Raw genomic sequence first — 21148 nt, 5'->3', positions numbered from 1 at the left:
TCATGCTCCACTCCATCCTCTATCCAGGGATTTTTATCACCTGCCTGGACTTGCTCTGTCTACTTTCCTGCCACATCCTCTCCCCTGCCTCTTTTCCTGCCCCCTTGCCGCCTCCCCAGGTAGATGTCCTCATCCCCTTGTAGGAGCATAAACTGCAGGGTCACTTGGAGAGGCCAACCCTTTATTCTAGCAATGATGGCATTGCCCAATAATTTATTTGTACATCTCTTCATGTATCACATTATTTTGAATATCTTTAGTGACTCTACTTCAGGGATTGACTTTTTTCAAATGGCCAGGCATTATTCAGGGTCATGCACAGTAACGAAGACTGTGATCAAACCCAACACATTATTTGTGTCGCTAAAGTAATAAAATTGATTTTCCTTTGCAATTTGTAATCTGGGCTCCAAAAGAAATTCTACTACACTGTAAGTGTGAGGGCAGGTGCTGTGTTTGTTCTGCTCATCACTTTATGCTCAGCTTGGAAAACTGTAGGTGCTTTCTTATTTATTTTTTTGAAGATTTTACTGATTTGGCAAAGAGAGAGAGCACAAGCTGGGGAAGAGGGAGAAGCAGGCTCCCCATGGAGCTTGGAGCCCAATACAGGGCTCGATCCCAGGACCCTGGGATCATGATCTGAACTGAAGGCAGATGCTTAACCAACTGAGCCACCCAGGTGCCCCTTGTAGGTGCTTTATAAATAAGTTGAGTGAATGAGGAGGACTTCCAAGAATGTCTGGCATGGAAGCTGCATCACTTGAACAAGAAGATGACCTCTCAAGGTGACAGCCATGAGAGGACCCCACCAGCTTAGCACAGAAATCCTGATGTGCCTGGTTCCTCTCCTTTATGCTCATGTGGAAATACTTCTGACAAGTTGCAAGTCCAGAGAGTTAGGAACAATTACATCAGGAGTGTAAACCTTGGGATCATCTACATGTTGGAGCCATGTGTGCAGATGTTCTCAGGTGAACTGCTTGCTACAGGGGCTCACGGTCAGTACCATGTGTCTAAGTCTTTCCATTAGAAATCCTTATTACCAGAAATTTAAAATTTTCAAGTACAGCTCAGTGCTTTAGATAGATTTGTTTTTCTCTTCATGTGGTAGACTCACATCTGGACATTAGTTAGATATATTTCATCTAAAAATAGCATTTATCCAATTTACTGTCACTTGAGGAGGAAAATCTTTTTTTTTCTTTGAGGCAGGGCTCCACTTACTCTCTGCAGTCTTTCCTGGCTCACTGCCATTTAATTTTTTTTTTTTCAAGTATCAGGTCGTGTGTATTGTGTGTGTGTGTGTGTATATGGAAGTACAATGAAATGTTTATTTTTATAGACTACAAAAATAGGACAACTGCATCTTCATTCTTTCTCGTCCTTTTTTTCTTTAAAGTTGTCACCAATCTTTCTGGTTATGTTGTTAAGCCCTCATCTCCGCATGGGTATGAACTTCATCAGACTTTCCTTAGTCATTATTTGGGGGCCATGGCAGATGAATTTGGGGATTCTTATCTGTTTTCTTTCAGACTGTCTTCTTTTTATTCTCTTTGATTGTGTCCTCTCATCAGTCTGTGGTTTGGAGTTTAGAAAGAAAGGGGAGAAATGAGCAAGGAGTCAAGAATGAGAGATGAAGCAGTGGGGTTAAGGTACCAGGCCCGTGGAGCCCTCTGGAGCAGTCTGCACACATTTAAGCCAGACACTGGAATTAAATCAGTATGTTGCTGCTTCATCCTAAGGCCCTGACATTAAGGAAGTCCGAGTTGGCTCTGGAAGGAGCTGGTTGTAAATAAGTGGGTCACTTACTAGTCAATCCCAATTTTACATTTGTTAAGGTCCTTGGTAGTTCTGGATAGTTTATCTTTGGGTACGGGAGTCAGACCTTTCTTGCTTTGTGACACTTGTCCGGTCTCCCTAAAGAGAACTCTGGCTTTTGCTCTTTTTCTCTGAAGGCACAGCCCTCTTCCCATGCCTTTCCACTTGCCAACTGGGATCATTATTTTTATTTATTGTATTTATTTAAAATATTTGAGAAAGTGAGTCAGGGGGAGGGGTATGGAGAGAGGGAGAGAACCCTAAGCAGACTCCCTGCTGAGCAAGGAGCCCAATGATGGTCTAATCCTGCAACCTTGAGATCATGGTCTGAGCTGAGATCAAGAGCTGGATGCTTAACCAACTGAGCCACCCAGGCACCCCAGCTGGGATCACTATTTTCATCATTGTGTTAGAGATGTTTGTTTTTTCCTTCATTCCTTCCAATCAGAGTTATAGGGTCTGGCCTGTTATTGTTAAAATCTGTTGTTCCTTGTGTGTTAAAGTGGCTTCCCTGGCCCTCAGTACAACCTGTACATGGCATTCCTTTCCATGCTGTGGGGAAGGGTTTACCTGACTTCATCCACATCCTCTGTCCTTCTCATTTGTCACCTCCCATGGAGGTGTATGAAATGTAAAATGGTGGAGAGGTGTTAGGGCTACAGCCTGACCTATTAAATTGAGCAACATTGGCTGAGCCATATGGCCATTCAATCCAGGCCCTGGGTCTCATCAGTACCATGTTTAAGCAAGTGTGCCAATAGCCGACATGTCCACCCAGATGAGTTTAAACACATCTGCTCCGAGAATTCTCTTCCAATCCATCAACACAGGGCCCTTCCAGTTCCTAAGCATATTCAGTCTGTAGAAACATTTGTAACATCAACCCTGAGACTAGACCTGTTGAACCATTTTCATTTTGTGAAGTATTTTTATAGATTTTTCTTTGGATATGTCTTGGCATAAATGAAACAACAGACTTAACATTTTAAGAGGAATTCTCATCTGACTGCAGTTATTTGCAACCTTCATTTCTCAACTATAAAAATTGAACAGATATGTGAGTATCATGGGTGGAATGAAATTAATTTTTACCACCCACAATAGTTCATTAGTGAAATAAAGAATGTATTTAATGGATCTGTGCTTGGTGTACCTAAAATTATTTCACCATAACAAAAGGTCTTGAAAGACTAAGAAAAAGTATGATGACAATTAAGTTGCTTCTCTGAACAGTATTCCTGTATGAAAGGAAAACAGTCTTAAAAATAGCTCACTGTAGAGTTGAAAGAGATGGAGAAATTCATAAAGGAAGCACAAAGGTGTTGCAAATGGAATGAAAATCATCTAAAAAAATACCAACAGGGTACTTGTTCCTTGCTTACAGGGTCCTCAATTTTCACAATCGTTCAGGCTTTCATTTCATTTTTCTGGGAGTGTGACTTGCTTCAGTTAGAAGCCTCAGCTAGCTCCCTCTCTCTGCTCTAAAAGACAAAACTTCATTCTTCCCAAATGTACAGGCAAGCTTTATATTCTTCATGTTTGAAACCTACTAATTAAGAATTTGACATTATAAAAAAAAAAAAGCTAATAGGACAGGGAGACAGGAGGGAATAATTCCACAAACCTTGCCCAGTCCTTTCATAGCGCCCCCTATAGCAGGTCAGAGGTAGAGGGGATTTTAGCAGCCTCTAGTGGAGACCTTTTACAGACAAAGACCATGGAGCAGGGAGAGGGTAGGTTATTTGCTCCAGGGCACGCAACCAGTGAATGGCCAAATAAGAGAATGCAGCCTCGTGCCTTCCTCACTGCCGCTCCATGATCATTTGTTTAGTTGATAAAGGCTTTCGGGATTTCAGCACGAATACATTTTTATAGCTATGTGTCTATTAATACATCTAATGGAAAGAAATAAAATTCCTTCAAAATGTCCTTGAATGCAGACTTTGCAGAGATAACATTTCAAAGCTGTGTCCTCTGCTCTCCATCCTGAGCCCAGGTAAATGTGGTATGAAGATGTTTTCCTACAGATGCAGCTGCAAGCTAGTAGGGGTAGCAGCCTCTGGTGTCCTAGGTCAAAGAATGGTGATGCTGCTCAGATTGAGGTCTGGGTCTTCTTGGTCCCATGAGGCCTTTTGTCTAAATCTTCCTTCCCTCTGCTCCTCTTGACTCTGAAAGGAAAAAGCGAGGAATGAATCCCACATTTCTTTTTCATTATCTGGTAACACATGCTAGAAGAACTATTGTACTTTTCTGGTTTTCCAGCTGCTTGGGTTTTTATTGTCTAGACTTAGTAATTTTTTTAAATGACAAATAGTTGTCTTGTGAAAGATCAAGAGAAAGGTGGGTATGAAATGTGGATTTGGTGTGTGTCCTGCCAAGTCATGCAGAGTTTATCTCTGTGCTTGGCATTTGGTGTGTGGAGGGAGGGCTAAAAAACAACAACAACAAAATGAGACCAGAGGGTCCCTACACTCAAAAAATTTTTAGGCTGAAAGAAACAAAAACAACAAACAACTAGAAATTATTGGTGGGTCACTGATAATAACCCTATGGCTGTCTCGGGGAAACTTTATAAAAGGGGCCGCATGTCGTCTCTTTTTTTCCTCATCGAGCAGCTCACCCAGATATAGAGAATGACAGGGCTGGAACCAGGGTGAGAGGCAAGTGAGTCATGTACCTTGGGTGTACAATTTAAGGGGACTCCCAAAATTCAGCCATCAAGATTAATATTTTAAAAATCCAAATTAATGCAAAAAAATCCATGATGAACAAGATAGCAACATTTTAAATCAAGAGAAGACTAATATTAATGATTTTTCTTTCTTTTGCCTCAGGCTCTAATGTGGCTCAGCATGGCATTTGAGTTAATATCCAGAGATAAAGCAGAAGCGTGTGTGTATGCGTGCATGAGAGACAGACAGATGAATCATAAAGCTGGAGGAAATCTTAATCCCAAAAGTTTAGTCCAATCAATTCTATAGGTGAGGAAACTGAGAAATACTTTACCTCAAACTAATCACATAGATCTTGAAAAATACTAAAGCCCAAGTGTCTTGACCACCAGTCCTGTAGATACTTGCACAGTGGAGTGGCTTTCAAGGCAGGGGAAACTCACCTCCCCGAAAAGGAGGCACGCTTAATGAGTTGGTCAAATTAGGGCATTTTAATGGGCCGCAGATATTGAGAGCTTTTAAAATAGAGGTTCAGAGCACAGCATCATCTGTTTGGACTCTGTACCTATAAGGATTCCTGACAAATAAAGCATGGCCTGGAGACCCAGCCACTGCCTCTTTTTGGGTGCCAGGGCTTCCAGAGGGTAGAGGAATTATTGGGGGGCGGGGTGAGGGAGTAGTGTCAGGCCCAAATGATACACCTAACACACTGGCTAGGAGACCTGCCTGGCTTGAGCCATTGGAGCAAATACTTTCTTGCTTTGTACCCCTACCTTGTTCTTTGGCTCTGTTCACCAGTGACTCTTCTGGCTTGGCTTTTCCTCACATTTCAATGGTTTGAGCTGAGATTTGGATTTTGTGCTTTGGTTCTGATTTAGCCAGAGGAATCCTTTTCACTGGAGTTTGACAAAGACCAGCTAGAATAAGTGTCTCTTTGCCCTCAGTGAGTCTGAATTCCCTTGTGACCTCGCAGGGAGGAATATAGGTGATGGAGGAAGAAAGGTTTGGGTGTTGCAGGTCCCTGGCCCCTTTCTTAACAGTCCCGTGTTTCTCAAACTACAAATAACTATCAACAGCCCGCATTGACAAGACTTAGAATGTAGTCCAGGTATGTGGTGATCGTGAAAATCTCTGTTCCTCCTTGCTCCTTCCCCATTGGAGTCTAGGGTGACGAAGCCTATCTTGTGTCCACACGAGGGTTCTGAATAAGGCAAATGACAGCTACAGCCTGCAGTTCCAGATCTAACTCTTTGTCGCCCATGGGTTTTGGCAAAGCTCTAGGGCCCATGGATGCTGGAGAGCTGGTCTGGGAGGATCGGTTCTAGGTAACTTGATCAACCTATTATCAGGTTGCTTGGGACTCTGCTGGTTTTAGCACTGAACCCAGGAAACTGGTACAACTGGCCAGCCTAACCCTAGTGACCAGAAGCCAGTAGAGGCGAGGCCACATAGCAATCTCTAATCATTATGGAGGTGGAGAATTTGACTTTTTCTTAAGAACAGAAAGGAAGCCCTAGTGTGTGGAGTAAAGGGGCAGGTGAACTCGCTTTTCAAGTTTAGGCATAGGAACTCTGGTAAAACCTGTCCTTCAGTCTCTGATAAGAATCAGTTGCGTTTGGCCAGGGTCTATGCTGAAGGCTGCCCTTTCACAGCAGTAAGAGTCAACCACTACCTCCATGGTGCTTAGGCTGCAGGCCAGAGACATCTGGTGAGGATCCTTGGGTAATAGGCAAGCACTGATGTGGCAACAAGCAGACTAGAAAGTCCTAGGCATCTGATCCTTCCACCATTAGAATCAAGGCAGAGGGAATGAAGGCAGGACCTCCTGTACTCAACCTCCAGGGACGAGGTTTCCAGGATACCACTTTGTGGTTGGCCTTGCAAGACACTGTGTCTTCACAGTCAGTAACCCAAACTTTTCCTTGGTACTCAGGCTCTCTCCAAGAATGGGCTGATGAATATGTGTGAGTCAACACACGCATGATACGGAGCAGTCACTCACCTGGATTTTGAGAGGCTGCTGTGAACAGAAAGGTAAGAGAGAGAGAATGAGGGTTGGCAAACCCTTCAGAGTTCTCCTTTCCACTCGGATGTGCATACACGCATACTCCAGTCTGATCAAAGCATGAAGAACTCTTATGAGAGAAATCAGAAATGTGAAGTCCTGAATGAAGCCGGAAACAAGAGCCCAGCAAGTGAGTAGCAAAAGGGATCCAGTTACTGCACAGCTCACACAAATGTTCAGTGTTCAGGATCTCCCTGAGAGATCTGCACTATATCAGTTAATTTAAGCTATCTTAAAGGCCCCACTTAGCTTCCAGTCGTAACTCCCAACATAGTGGAATGAACAAACGCTGTAGAGGTTCCAGAGAGGCCACGTGCAATGGAAGATCTGCCAAGATGGGGCACAGAATGAGAGGATGAAGAGGGGGGTAGGTTTTAGACTAGAGATTGAGGGGAGGTATGGGGGATGGTTGTGGTCAAAGGCTCTAGTCACAGAGCTGGGGGAAAGGGGAGGCTTAAGAAGGCCTTCCAATGTAGCCAGTAACGATCTTTATTGCCTTATAGTTACTGGTATATACTTCTAATTGTGTCTAATTCTCCTTCCACATGGCCTCTCCACTTTCAAATTATAAGATCCCTAAAGACAGGGCTATGCTGTGCTCATCTCTGTACCCATATAAATGTTTAACATGGTGCCTTTAACATCATAGGTAGGTAGCCAGGAAACAATTCTGATAAAAACTGATTTGAAATTTAAGCACTGAAAATATACATGGTATGCTACCTTTTGTATAATAAAGGGAAGAAGTAGTAATATAAAAAAAATAAATTTATTGGAGTTTAGGGCATATATTTTGGGACAAAGAATGGCCACTATATATGTGGAAATAAACCTTGTGAAGCAAAGTGAAGTCCATGTCAGTTATAGTAAACATCAGAGTAGCCCAAACTACAAGTATGGATCCTATCACATATGTAAACCAAGTTATTAAAACTTTAACATTAAAGTATAAAAAGCAGGGATCCCTGGGTGGCGCAGCGGTTTGGCGCCTGCCTTTGGCCCAGGGCGCGATCCTGGAGACCCGGGATCGAATCCCACGTCGGGCTCCCGGTGCATGGAGCCTGCTTCTCCCTCTGCCTGTGTCTCTGCCTCTCTCTCTCTCTCTCTCTCTGTGACTATCATAAATAAATAAAAATTAAAAAAAATAATAAAAAAAATAAAGTATAAAAAGTACATGGGGGTGGATGCCTGGCTGGTTCAGTTGGAAGAGCATGTGACTCTTGATCTCAGGGGTCATGAGTTCAAAACTTATGTTGGGTATAGAGAGGACTTAAATAAAAACTTTTTAAAAAAGTACATGGACTTCATTAAGATCATGCATATCATTTCAATGAATGTAACTTTAACTCTTTAAATATAGCCCATAAAATCAGAATATAAATTTGACCCTATTCCATGTAAATCAGAATGACCAATTCGGTTACTTGGAAGGGCTTTGTGTTTGCAACCTCATGTGTTCTGCAAGCTGGTTCTCCATTGGGGATAGCCTATCTTCAGGGCCAGTGGGTGGCTGACTACTGGCTGAAACATTTGTTGAGGACATTCCTTCACTGCTCAGTTTATGCAGTCTTTTTCTCTTCAGTTCCTGTATTTGGCTGCTTGACCCCCCTTCTTTCCCTTGTTGCCTTCCTACCTTCGAGAGACTAATTGCCGGCATGCCTGCTCACTCGTAGGGGCATCTGCTTGCCCTTTGTCTACCACCTCACTCTCCTGCAACAACTGCTGCCTGTTCCCACTCTTCCTGAAGTTTCATCACTCAGCTTTCCTTGAGTCCAAGAGCACTTACAACCATCGCCCTCTTTCATGTGAGCTTGTCTAAGTAGATTTCTGTTCTTCAATCCAACAGGGCTTCAAACCCCTTCCTCTATCGTAGGTAGACCTGCCAGTCACACCCCGAGGTGTGTGACTGCTTAGCCTCTGTAGTGTCATCTGGGGCATAAAAGGGATACCACCCAACCTGGATGTTATGAAGGCTCAAAATATTTGGAGATGTGTAGACCGTTGAATTTTCTTTTCATTGAAATGTTTTAGTATCTCGTGGACAAGGCCCTTGAGCGACATTTAAGCACCTTGATAAGCACCATCAAATGAATCTTGTTGGGCAAAACAAGGAGGGTTCCCGTTGATATTGCCACTAAGCCCTGTCTATATGGTTCATTTAGCTGCATGTAGGTGGTCAGGGATTTTGGCTATTTTTTTTTTTTTAAGAATGACAAACATTTAAAATTGGGAAATAAAGTGGACTTTATCTCTGTAAAAAGAGTGGCTGTAGAAGAGCAAAACCTTTTTCTATCTTCAGAAGGGAATTGTGGCAAGAGAATAGAAGCTTTATAAGGGAATTACTGGTATTATCAAAGGCTTTTCAAAATAGACTTGAAATGAATAGTTGTGTGCTGGTTTTATTACAGCTTTGCAAGTTTATATTTTGTTTTTGTGTGGTATTTTCCCCCCGCCCCCCATGAGATGGTTGCTAGGGCATGAGAGCATATAACCTTTATTGTGTTAAATTTGGGACTGAATACAATTATCTTATAATTTGGGTTCAGAGTGCCATTTTTGACAAGTTATATTATGAGCTTTTTGAGGGAAATTGAGCCCACATGCCGTAAGCTGCTTCCTATTCAGTTGCCCTCCAGAGTTATGGTGTATGCTCTCCCCTCCCCCATTGCTCTGACCAGATGCTGCTGGAGGCAAACCAGATGACCCAGTGCAGCCCCGCCAAGCTCCAGCACTGTGTCTTCTCAAAAGACCCTTGTCCCCCATCAGTGTTTTTCTGGATGACTCCACGGACATGCGTCTCAAGGGTGCTGCACTTGGTTATCCCTACAGGCATGCTGCATTTTTCTGGAGGAGAGGCGTAAGCAAACAAATTTTGCAAATCAAGTCAATGTTCCTAGTAACTCCAGGACCATTTCAGAGAGGCCTTGTCTCCATTTCTGACTGGTCTGTAGTTGGCAGCACTTCTTACCATAGCATTTCTGTAAAGGTAGGTGATGAGCTATAAAGAAACTCTTAAATGCACCATGGGAGCACATGCTTACAGACATCCTCCTTTTGAAATACTATCATTTTTTTCTCCATTCCTTCCTATGGCCCTAGCAGAAGTTGCGGTTCCCCTAGTAGCAGGCCTTGAGATAGAAGGGTTTCTGTGCAAATGGCTTACTAGGGAGGTAATGCCAAGAAACACCAGCAGCGGGTTGGGAAGTAATCCATGGGAGGGGAGGAAGGCAATTTAGGATAGGACATGAAGGGCACGGGTGGGCAAGAGACGCTCAGTTGTGCTGGTAACCTCTGGGAGGCAGTGTAGGAGGCACACCTGAGGTGAGGGGGCCTAGGATGCTTCTACCTGGGCTCCCATTGTCATTAGGTGAGGGCTGCATTCAAAGAAGGAGGCGTTAATTTCCCAGCCCTTCTACCTTCTACATGGGCAGGGGCTACCACATCCAAGAAAGCTTTTGGATCATAAGTGCTGGCAGCTGGAATCCAAGCCAAATGTAAATGGCTGAAATGTAACCAGCTCTGGGCAGGACACCAACACATCTGCTACGCTTAGCTCCTCAGAGCACGTGTGAGGAGATGGGGCTCTCCATAGCTCCTGAGAGCCACTAACTACCCACTCCTGGTGTCTTCTACGTGAGTTATCTGCCAATCAAAAAAGAATTTGGGGCTGTCGGCTGGTTTAGTTGGTAGAGCATGGGACTCTTGATTTTGGAGTTGTTGAGTTCAAGCCCCATGTTGGGTGTAGAGGTGTTTTCTTAAAAGGTTTTTAGAGATTCATTATTAGGAAAGTAAAGTATACCCCTTAAAATATCTGTGCAGAAATACCAGGAAATGTAACCAGCGGCCACCACCAACAGATTAATGTCAACTCTTTTCAAAATGTTCCCATCCATCACTTTCAGTGGGTGAAAGATATAGAAGCAAATATAGGCAGCCTTTATTCTCAAGATGATCTTTGATCTACCATTAGATTTCCAGGAGTAGCATATGCTTACTCCTTAGATGTTTTTCAGAAGGGCTCACCTATCCCTGGGTACCTTGTGGACCTGGTATGGGGGGCAGACTGTCTATAACTTGCCCAAGTGGGCAGGGGCTAAACAGAGCTATGTGACACTGTCCTTTATTCATGTTCCAGCTCCAAATATCAACGACTGAAAAGTATGATTAAACCCAGGCATCCTAACTCCGATGACGTTCTCTTGATGACCCTGGAATCTCAGGTCCTGCTGCTCTGTTTATCCCTAATGTCATTCTGGCAGGTGCCCCAGTTGGTATCTTGTTTTGAGAGTTGATAAGTCTAAGTTCTTCCCATAGCATCATAGAACTTGGTGAGAAACAGAATTACGCTCATGGAGTTTGTATTGCACACAGATGCCACAAATGAGTGGAGCTGGTCTTCCCTTGAGAAACATATTGATGGACTGGCATCTTGGCCAAATGAAATTCAGAACACTCCACTATCAAGTCTCCCAAAGTGGCAGCCAGTATCTGTATCAGATCCATTGACCATTTCGACTAATTCCAGTCCCTGATACGTAATTTGTGAGGTTTCAGAGCTAGAAAAGACTTTACAAATCATTTAGCCAACCTGTCTAACTGATAAGGGTGCTGCATTCCAGTGTGGTTAAGTAATTTGTCCAAAATCAAACAGCTAGTGAAGAGGTGTCCCTAAGGGGGAAGGGCCAGTCTTTTCCCTCTTCACTGTGAGGCTAATAAGACAGAATTTCTCATTGGATTCAGGAGAAAGAAATGTTTGGTTCCACAAATTTTCTTGAATTTTCCTCAAGACAGTGCAGGCATGGTGGGAGATTTGAAGAATGAGACATGGTGTCTTCGTGGCTCTTAGTAAAGCAGGTATAGAGAAATAACTATACAGTGTAGCAGAAGAGTTCTATTTTGATATGTGGGTCCACATGATAAAATGAGGCAGTCACCTTGTACTTCATGTTTGATGAGGTTACTGTTACTGGCAAGGAATCCAACCTTCCCAATCTGTGCTTGACCCAGATGACTGGCAAGAAGATGCCCTGTCAACATTCACCTGCACTACTTCTTGACTGTACAACCTTGGGCAGGTACTTGATCCTAAAATTCAATTTCCCCATTTCTGAAATGCTGTAAATAACAGCATTTACAGTGTTGGCTGGCATGAAGACTAAGTGAGGTAATAGCACTCGATAAAGAGTATTGTCAAAGTTATTTTGCCCAGTTGCTACCATTGCCCCAGCCCCATAATACCTCCCGCATTTTTCCACCTCTTCTGTACACCCTCCCACCCTCACCTTCTCTCCGGCACCATCTGCTTAAGCTCTTGGCTTCCTAGTTCTCTTTCCCTCCCTCTCTTTCTACATCCCTTTCCCTGGTCTTTATTCCTTCTTAACTCTTCCAGTTCATTCTCGATGCCACTTTCTTATAATTTGTGTCCATCATTTCAGCTTGCTTCTCCCACCCCTCTCTGTCCCCATTCTACCGGGTTCTCTTGCCCTTCTCTGCTACTATTTTATTTGCCTATCTACTCCCTTCAGCTTCCCCTAGCTGTCCCTTCCGGGACACCCCTCCTCTGCCTTCTCCCATGTTCCAGGCCTAATTAGGAGCCTGATCTCCAACCCCTGGTCTTTCCCATTCAGTTTGGATCCAGGAAGCATACTTGATTATTGTGGTAGGCAGCCTCAGAGAGGGCCACCAATGGTCCCTACTTTCTCGTATCCATGCTGTCATGGGATCCCCTCCTTTTCCATATGTGTTGGATCTAGTAACTTGATTCTAATGAATAAGATAAAAACGATGGGATAAGCTTAAGTTAAAAAAGACCCCTACTTCCATTTTTGGTGCTCTTTGGCTCAGAGGAAGCTGGCTGCCATGCTGTAAACTGCCCTGAGAGTCACACATACCAAGGAACTGGTCTCCAACCAGTGAGGACCAGTGAGGTCTACCAATAACTGTGTGAGTGATCCATGCCACTTAAGCCTCAAGATAACTGCAGCCTGTCTGACATCCTGATGTACTCTGTGAAGGTTCCCCGAAATCTGAGGCATCCAGCCAAGATGTTCTGGATTCCAACCCACGGAAACTGGAAGACAATAAATATTTGCTGTTTCAAGCTGCTAAAGGGTAATTTATTATGCAGCAATATTAAAAATGCAGAGTTGTCCTTCGTAGATCACCCCTCAGCAATGTTTGTCTTCTATGACCTTGAGCAAATCACTGCTATTCTTTGGGTCCATCTCCTAAGAGACTTGGGGGTTAGTATTCAGTGTCTCAAGTCTCTTGTCATATGGCCCATGATGTTACAACAGGCCTATATGTTCTATGGTTGAGTGTAGGAAGCCCAGTTAAACCTGCACTTCTTTGTATTTCAAGCTCCACATCTTTATATTTGCCTTGCATTTTTCACTCCTATTATCTGAAGTCTGTTTCTAATTTCTGACAGAATTGCAGTGGCCTATTGTGTGCCGTGCTCTGCATGACATGCCAATTTCATTTTGGAGTCACGGCTATTGTCTTTTTCCCTGCTAATCTCTCTTGTTTTGCAAAATTCCAATAGAACGTGTGAACATAGAGAGTTGCCCTTGTGCCTGATCTTGGCGCTGTGTGGCCCCCAACCAGGGGTGGATGATAGACAGACAGACAGCCTGTCTGCCACCCGAGGCATCTTTTCTTGCTTAAAAATTTGCTTTCCAGATTGCAGACTCCCTTCCAACTCGAGCAAAGACTGGAACATATTAAAAAGCAGAGCTGAAATTGGACAGAATGTCTCAGCCACTTAGAATCAGACCTCTCTTTCAGGGGAATGCGTGGGGAAGAGGCAGGGCCTCGGACGTGCCTGCATGGAGAACGCAGGGGAAGAAGGCTTCCATACCTTTCTCATACCATTCAAGCCTTAAGCAGGGGCGTTTTTTCTGAAGCAGGGCCTGTAACCCAGGATCCATCACTTATGTATGGTGTCCATGGCAACGAGGCAATGGTATGGGATCCCTTTCTCACTGGGGAATTCCTTTTATGGCTCATTTCCGAAACCAGCATGGCCAGTACAGGAGTCTGCAGTTTCCCAGTTGCTTAGCAACCAGCTTCAATGCTCTAGTCACTAGGAAAAGCAGACAGGTTTTTTTTGTTTGTTTGTTTGTCGTCAGAATCATATGTTACATTCTCTCTACTTTGTCTTTAGAATAAAATAATTAGTGTGTGATAAGGATGCGGGAAAGGGCAGCCGCTCCCCGTTGTTAATGCCTCCACTGCTCCTGGAGGGCTGTTGCAGGCAGGGAGAGGGATGGAAATGTTAGCATGCTTTCGGCTGGTAATTAAGCAGCGCGAGCCATCTGCACAGTGAAAGCTCTACATTTTTCACGTCTCGTGGGGGCATCAAATAAGTACAGGGCCAGCAATCTGCGGCGTTCCCTCCTCTGAACCAGAAAAGCCCAACCCCATCCACAGGTGTCATTGGACGACCTCACTTCAGCTTACACTGGGGTTGGGTTTTTGGTAGAAAGGTAAGGATATCTAGCTCCTTTGCCTTCTTCTGGTAGTGGTTTTCAACAAGGGGTGATCCCAGACACCATTTGGTTAAGGTCTGTGGACATTTTTGGTTGTCACAACTGGTGAGGGAGGGGGGTGTTACTGATATGTAGTGGATGATACTGCGTATGGTAGTCTAGAGACCGGGGATGTTGCTAAACATCCTACAATGCACAGGACAGCCCCCAACAACAAAAGAAGTATCCTGCTCACATATCCATATGCTGAGGTTGAAAAACCCTGAGCTAGAGCAATCAGAATATCCATCTGTCTTGTTAAAAACCAGCACTATAGCTGACTAGGAAAAATGTTGACAAGGTAAAGGGTGGGACTGATCACAATCTGTTCGAAACAATTCCAACCTGAATTTCTGTATAGCACAGAACTCCTCCACCCCCTACCAGCAGTGGACTTAGCAAAGGTGTAGAACAGACAGTCCTCCATGGTTTGTGATAATGGACGTAAGCTCTGAGGTTATAAGGAAAGAGGACAGAGATGGAATGATCTCTCCTTCCAGGGAGGCAACTTTGGGGCTAGACAGATTTAGTTCACTTACTGGATCTACTGCCTATGCACCATGGGCCCTTAGCCATGTTACATAGTCTGAGACCCAGTCTCCTTCATTCCAGAATGGAGATTCAAATGGGTGTTATGAGAATTACATGTCAGAATCCTATTATGCTCTCCTCTTCCCTTTGTCTCAGTGCTAGGACCCTAACTGGCCCCTCTTCCCCAGCAGGGTACTTGGATCTGTAGAGGTATGTGAACAAAAGTGCCAGCCCTATAATGAAAGGTCATTTTTTTTCTAGCAAAGAGCAAAAAACCATTGCTTTTGGGATTTGGGGTGGCAGTCTTAGACTAAATTCAAGCACAAGTACAGGAAAACATACATGTGTGAGAGGAGAGGCAGTACTGTCTTTAAGAGTATGCCTGGGCTTCCATGTCCCAGCTCCTAGGTACTAGGCATGTGACATTGAGTAGTTACTTAACCTGAGTAGGTACTAGGTATGTGACCCTGAGTAGTTACTTAATCTGAGTGGTTTCTCATCTATGAAATGGATAATTATTATCTCTTGCAGTATTATTCTAAGGATTAAAGATAAGGTATATACAAGTGCCTAGCATGATGCCTAATATTGGGTAGGCATCTGATAAGAGGACAATACTTTTAAAAAATAAGATTGGCAGGTATGGTCCAATCACTGAGGCTGAGGATAAGGACTGTATTTAGGAAGACACAGTGGCCTCCCTATTATTTATAACAATCAGATTTCCCTCAGTAACCTGGGATAGTTCCAGCGGCCACAGTGTGATGTAAGCAGCTTTGAAGCAGTTTCTATTTTCAACCTGTGCTACATCTTGGGGGGTAATGAGTTCCATACATTTAGTAACCTTTTCTTACTCCTTTGAGATGATCCGAGAATGCTTTCTAGTTCTAATAGGTGGGTTTTGGTTTATGTTCACCTTCATGCCTTTAAATTTTCTAGACTGGAGCATATCCCCTGTCAGGCTCCAGAAGCCCCTCCAGCCCCCTGATCACTTAAAATGCCTTGTGAACTCCATTATTTCTTTCTTTCTTGAAATGCATCAACCAGAACTGCACATTCTTTACAAAGGTAAGGGAATACCTTCTTTGTACTTTTGTTGATTATTCTTCCTAATAGTTTCCAAAAATTGGTAGGCTCTTTGGGGCCAGAGTCTTTGCTGCACACTCCTACAATGAATCCCAAGGCCTTTTCTGAGGTCACAACAGTTGGTTCATAGTGGTAGCCTTTCATCCTCTACAGTTTGTACTTGCCCTGCCTGTCATGCTCTTATTCCCAGCAAAGTTTTGGCCATTCACCGAGCTTCATTTAATCTCACCATCGTTGGCTTCTTGTTGAATGATACAGCCTGGCAATCTCTAAACACTTAAGAGATTTCACTCTCCCTTCTAGATTGTTTTGTGATCCCACCTGATTTTGTCCAATCAACAGAAGCTTCTTGGGAGTGTAGCTCTAAACCTGTCACTGCTGTGATTTTTTTCCCCCTCCACCTGGGATAATTAAATGATGTTAAATTTAGATGCTGCTTGTTCATCCCTTCAAAGCAGAATTAGGGAATCTCACCTGGAAGCCACCTTAACTGGGAAAAGTGGCAGAAGGGTATTTATTGGGCATGTATGAGCCTAGCCCCCTAGAATGTAGCACACAGGTGTCTTGTCTCCACAGGAGCTGGAGCCACAGTTACCCCAGAACTGTGAGCACCTGGAGACAGGCACCCCAGAACAGTGAGTGGCTGGAGCTGGGGCATCTCGAGGTTTACCAGAAGGACCAGAAGCACTCAAAGTATGTAGAGGTCAGGGCAGCAGTAAAGAAAGCATACAGGCAAGCTGAGGAGGGGTCAAGGGGCATCAGGCAGCCGAGGAAAGGGCAGGCAGCATGTTTGGGATCCAGGATGACAGATGGGAGATTCAGAACAGGGCACCATTAGAGCCCTGAAACAAGGCAAAATTTTATCAAGGCAGGAAAGAGAGCAACTGGGTCTGGCTAAAGTGGGCAGGGCAGCAGCTGAAGGCAGAACCTTCTAACTGTAAAGTAGCAGGGGAATCAGGGAGGGAGGGGGTTGATGCTGCTTTGGGGGCAAATTTTCTCCCTATTCCTGCAACAATATAGATTTCTAGAAGATCAGTCAGTTGGTCAATTGGCAGGGAACGTTGAATGTGTACTCTGCGTATCACACCACTCTATGGCCATTACCTTCATAGAGCTTCTGCAGAATGTTAATCTCATGAGGTGCTCCAAGAAAGACAAGTCTACTATCACTAAATTTGGGATTTTTGCAAAGTATAAGTTCCTTTTGGAAATTCATAGTGTACATTAGCATGTTAAAAGCTCTAAAACCTCTTGCATAGAAATTTGTTTTTAATTCAATGTTGCTCCAGCATCGTTCACAGCAGGATCCTTTAGTTACGTCAAAAGTATGAATGTCCTGTGGACACACCTTGAGAGACATTGTTCTTGAACATTCCTAATCTGGTGTTCCCAGGCCCTTTACAACCTAGGCCTGCCCTTATTTCTCAACTTGACCTTCCTTTTTTTCCTACAGTCCAGCCACATTGAACTTTTCCCTTGTATACACCACTGTTTCACATTTCCTTCTTCATTATGGCTGGTGATTCATCATCTGCCCAAAAGTAGGGGCGGGGGGAGGGGGGGAACCTGAGCCTTCCTCACTTCACCCCTGCCCCCCATTTCTATATATTCTTTAAGGCCTACCTCAGAAAGGACACTTGATCCATCTCTGCCCCAGCCTTCCTGTTACTATAAATAATCTGTTCTCTCTCCTGATCCCTTATGTCACACTATCTATTACTTTTACAGCACTTAGCACTTTCGAGTTTATGTAGGGCCATTTATGCTTTTCTTTTTAGAAGACAGAATCCATATCTGATTCTTGTTCAAATCTCCACCCCAGAATACAGCACATTAATAGGATTTTTTTAGGGGGTGCAGAAAGTATGACCCCTAAGGTTGAAATAAATTTAACACTTAGGCCAGAGATGGCAAAAAATCTGGTTTATCTGCAGCCAGCCCACACTCACCTGTGGTGAAAAGACTCATCAATCACCATGTGACTTCCCCTGGGGCCCAGACAGTCCCCCGGAATACTTCTCAACACAGTGCTTTCAACAGTCATAATGACTGAGTTAGGGCTGGCATGACAGAGAAAATCTAATTGTCATCCCTGATTTGGATTTTTCCATGAAGTGAAAAGAGAATTTAGCAAGCCAAACATGAGAGCTGTTAATACTTCAGATCAGGAACTGTCCATAACAGAAAAGAGCAATTAGCAAAACTATTCATTATACTTTCATGTTCATGTCTAGTCTCACAGCTAATTATTTGTATAATTAACATGTTACCAAAAGCAAATAATTGATGAGCCTGATTTCTTGGAATGAAACACGAGTCTTGTGAAATGTAAATAGCTGTGAATTATCAACAGCTTTCCTTTACTTCAGCTTTCTAATAGGGCAATGCCTGTAAATTAAAGAAACAATGTAAGTATAATTCTCATTTATGTTTTAAAAAAACTGACTACATAAAAACAATATCATGTGTTTAAATGCATAGAGAAAACACAGGCTTTCACTCTCTAGCACTTTCCAGCTAGGTGACCTGGGCAAGTTACTTAGTTTCTGCAGTTAGAGAATGGGTCCTAGGGAGCCCCTAGTTCACAGGGTTGTTGTGAGAATTAAGTGAGTTAACTCATTTGTAAAGAGCACAGAGTAAAATATGAGCCCTTGTTTTCACTATTACACTTAGGCACTTACCTATGGTTTTTACCTATAGGTAAAAAAGAAAACTTATGCAGTCCAAGAAATACTGCAGGGAGAGGCATATAGATGTCTCTGCTGTCACATCATCTATTTGTTCCTGAAAAGCTCCCGTGGTCTACAGTGTGGGCTGATGGGGACAAACCTGGGTTGGGGCAGACCACTCAAAGCCCATGCAACTTTGTAACCAGAGCACTATCAAAAACTGTCAAAACTAACAAAATGGGGGCACCTGGGTGGCTCAGTGAAGTGTCTGCCTTCAACTCAGGTCATGATCTCTGGTCCTGGGGGCTTGCTCTTCCGGGAGCTTGCTTCTCTTGCTCTGCTGCTCCCCCAGTTTGTACTCTTTCTCAAATCTTTAAAAAACAAAAAACTAGCAAAATGTGAGCTCCACAAAACCTCAACTTGCACAAACATCTGTACATGGTATCCTGGCCTTGAACTGGGGGCTCCTGGTGGTACTTCTGAAATAAAAGTCCTGGAGGATGTTAGTTCCTCATGGGGACCAGTTGCATCACAATCCAACATTGGATTTAAGGAGTGGTGTTTATTTAAGGGAAATGTCTTCACAGTTTCATTTGTGTCCTCACTTCTTCAGAAAGTGTGCCAGGAGGATAACATGGGGATCTTAAAGTCAAAACATCAGTCTTTTTCTGCAGGTAGAGAGGGCAGCTCTGTGTATTCTCAGCTTTTCTTAAAGGCCTTCTATAATGCTGAGTTTCTTATTAAAGAGGCCAGTTACTGTGAGAAGGCTGACTTTTGGTTGCCTCAAACGTTAAGATGTTAGGAAAAAGTTATATAGGAACCAACATGACTTCATGTTATACCAATTTCCTATTTACCTATGGTATGTGAGGTCATTCATGTTTAAGGGACATATGTTGTGGCAAAATAGCGTGTACTGAATATCTATCGCTTGCTGTGGTAGGAGCTAAATATAAACCATGTGATTTACTCTGCACATTAACCTAATGTGGTAGGTGTCCTTATCTCTGAGACTCAGGGACATTAACTTGCCTGAGATCACAAGTTTTTCAGTAGCAAAGCCAGGATTCCTAGCCAGCATCCAACTGACACCAGAACTCATGCTCTTTGAGACCACACTACTCCCTTAAGAGTGGAAGGAGGCAGGAATGAAGCAACCTCTCCACTCCCCACTGGTAATGACGGTAGGCCTGATTCCTAACCACAAGTCACTAACATTTAATCTCAGTTTTTAAAGACTTATTTGTTAGAGCAGGGAGAGGGCAGAGGGAGAGGGAGCAGACTCCCTGCTGAGCACAGAGCCAGACAAGGGGCTCCATCTCATGGCCCTGCGATCATGACCTGAGCCGAAATCAAGAGTTGGACACTCAACTGACTAAGCCACCCAGATGCCCCTTAATCTCATTAAAAAAAAAAAAAAAGGATTTTATTTTTTAGTAATCTTTATACCCACTGTGGGTCTTGAATTTATAACCCCGAGATCAAGAATCACATGCATCACGGGCTGAGCCAGCCAGGTGCCCACATTTCATCTCACTTAATCCTCACAACAACCTTGTTACTTTAGGGATTCATTCCACTACTTTATAAATGAGGAAAGTGAGGCTCAGAGGAGTCACACAGTTGGCTGGTCATGGAGCCAGAATTCAAACCTAGACCAGCTGTTTCCTAAACTGGGGTGTTGCTCCCTACTTCCTATTTCTTTTTATGTCTTCATGTTTAAAGACACCATTTCCTGAACATCTTGGTGAGTCTGCTAGTTTCCAAAAAGCTACGTGAGTTGGACATCCCCATTCCCCTATTTTCTCATGTGGCAAATTTCACCGTATAAGCACATGTATTCACACAACTGGCAATTCTCATGGGTAGAGCTTATCAAGCATGCTTCATAGCGAAGCCATAAATAGCCTCTTTTTTCAGTGTTTAGAATATTTTCTTTTTGCTATTTAAGTTTGCCTTTAAACATACCAGAATTCATAACTAGAAAAATATTACCTACTTAGGATCCAAAATAAGTTTATCAGGTAGAATATTATTTATTGATTCTGTTAATATGTTTTTCCTTTAATTTACTTTTAATTTTATTTATTTTTTTAATAAATTTCTTAGAACCTTTATTTTTATTTATTTTTAAAAGATTTTATTTATTTATTCATGAGAGAGAGAGAGAGAGAGGCAGAGACACAGGCAGAGGGAGAAGCAGGCTCCATGCAGGGAGCCTGATGTGGGACTCGATCCCGGGACTCCAGGATCATGCCCTGGGTGGAAGGCAGAAGCTAAACCGCTGAGCCACCCAGGGATCCCCATTTAGTTTACTTTTAAAGTGACAATGCATTTGATTTTTTTACCAAATTACAAAATTTCATTGCCATAATGCAGTTCTTCACATGGAAAAATGTTATCTACTGAAATACAAGTAAATGAAATTAGAAAAACGATGCATGAGCAAAGAGTTTAAAGAAATAAAAAACGGGTTACCTGGGTGGTTCATTGGTTGAGAATCTGCCTTTGGTTCAGGTCCTGATCCCGGGGTCCAGGGATCAAGTCCCACATCAGGTTCCCCACGGGGAGCCTGCTTCTCCTTCTGCCTATGTCTTTGCCTCTCTTGCTCTATTTCTCATGATTAAATAAAATCTTTTCAAAAAATAAATAAAAACCATTGAAAAATCCCCATAGAAATTCTAAAACTGAAGATTTCAATAGAGTTTTATTTTTATTTTTTATAGATTTATTTATTTATTTATTTATTTGAGAGAGAGAGAGAGAGAGAGGCAGAGA

General features: G+C 43.2%; 1 long non-coding RNA gene across 1 annotated transcript in view; it reads right to left on the bottom strand.

The window, feature by feature from the left end:
* Positions 1-2922: 2922 nt before the first annotated feature.
* The window catches only part of LOC106559249, an 85528-nt gene continuing 67302 nt past the window's right edge, over positions 2923-21148 (bottom strand). Inside the window, exon 2 of the long non-coding RNA XR_005364309.1 lies at positions 2923-3986. This is a non-coding gene — a long non-coding RNA (uncharacterized LOC106559249). The remainder of the gene's footprint in view (positions 3987-21148) is intronic.

Source organism: Canis lupus, chromosome 9 (assembly GCF_011100685.1).
Source record: "Canis lupus familiaris isolate Mischka breed German Shepherd chromosome 9, alternate assembly UU_Cfam_GSD_1.0, whole genome shotgun sequence".
In the NCBI taxonomy this organism is placed as follows: Eukaryota; Metazoa; Chordata; class Mammalia; order Carnivora; family Canidae; genus Canis; species Canis lupus.
This window is presented reverse-complemented; position numbering and strand designations above follow the sequence as displayed.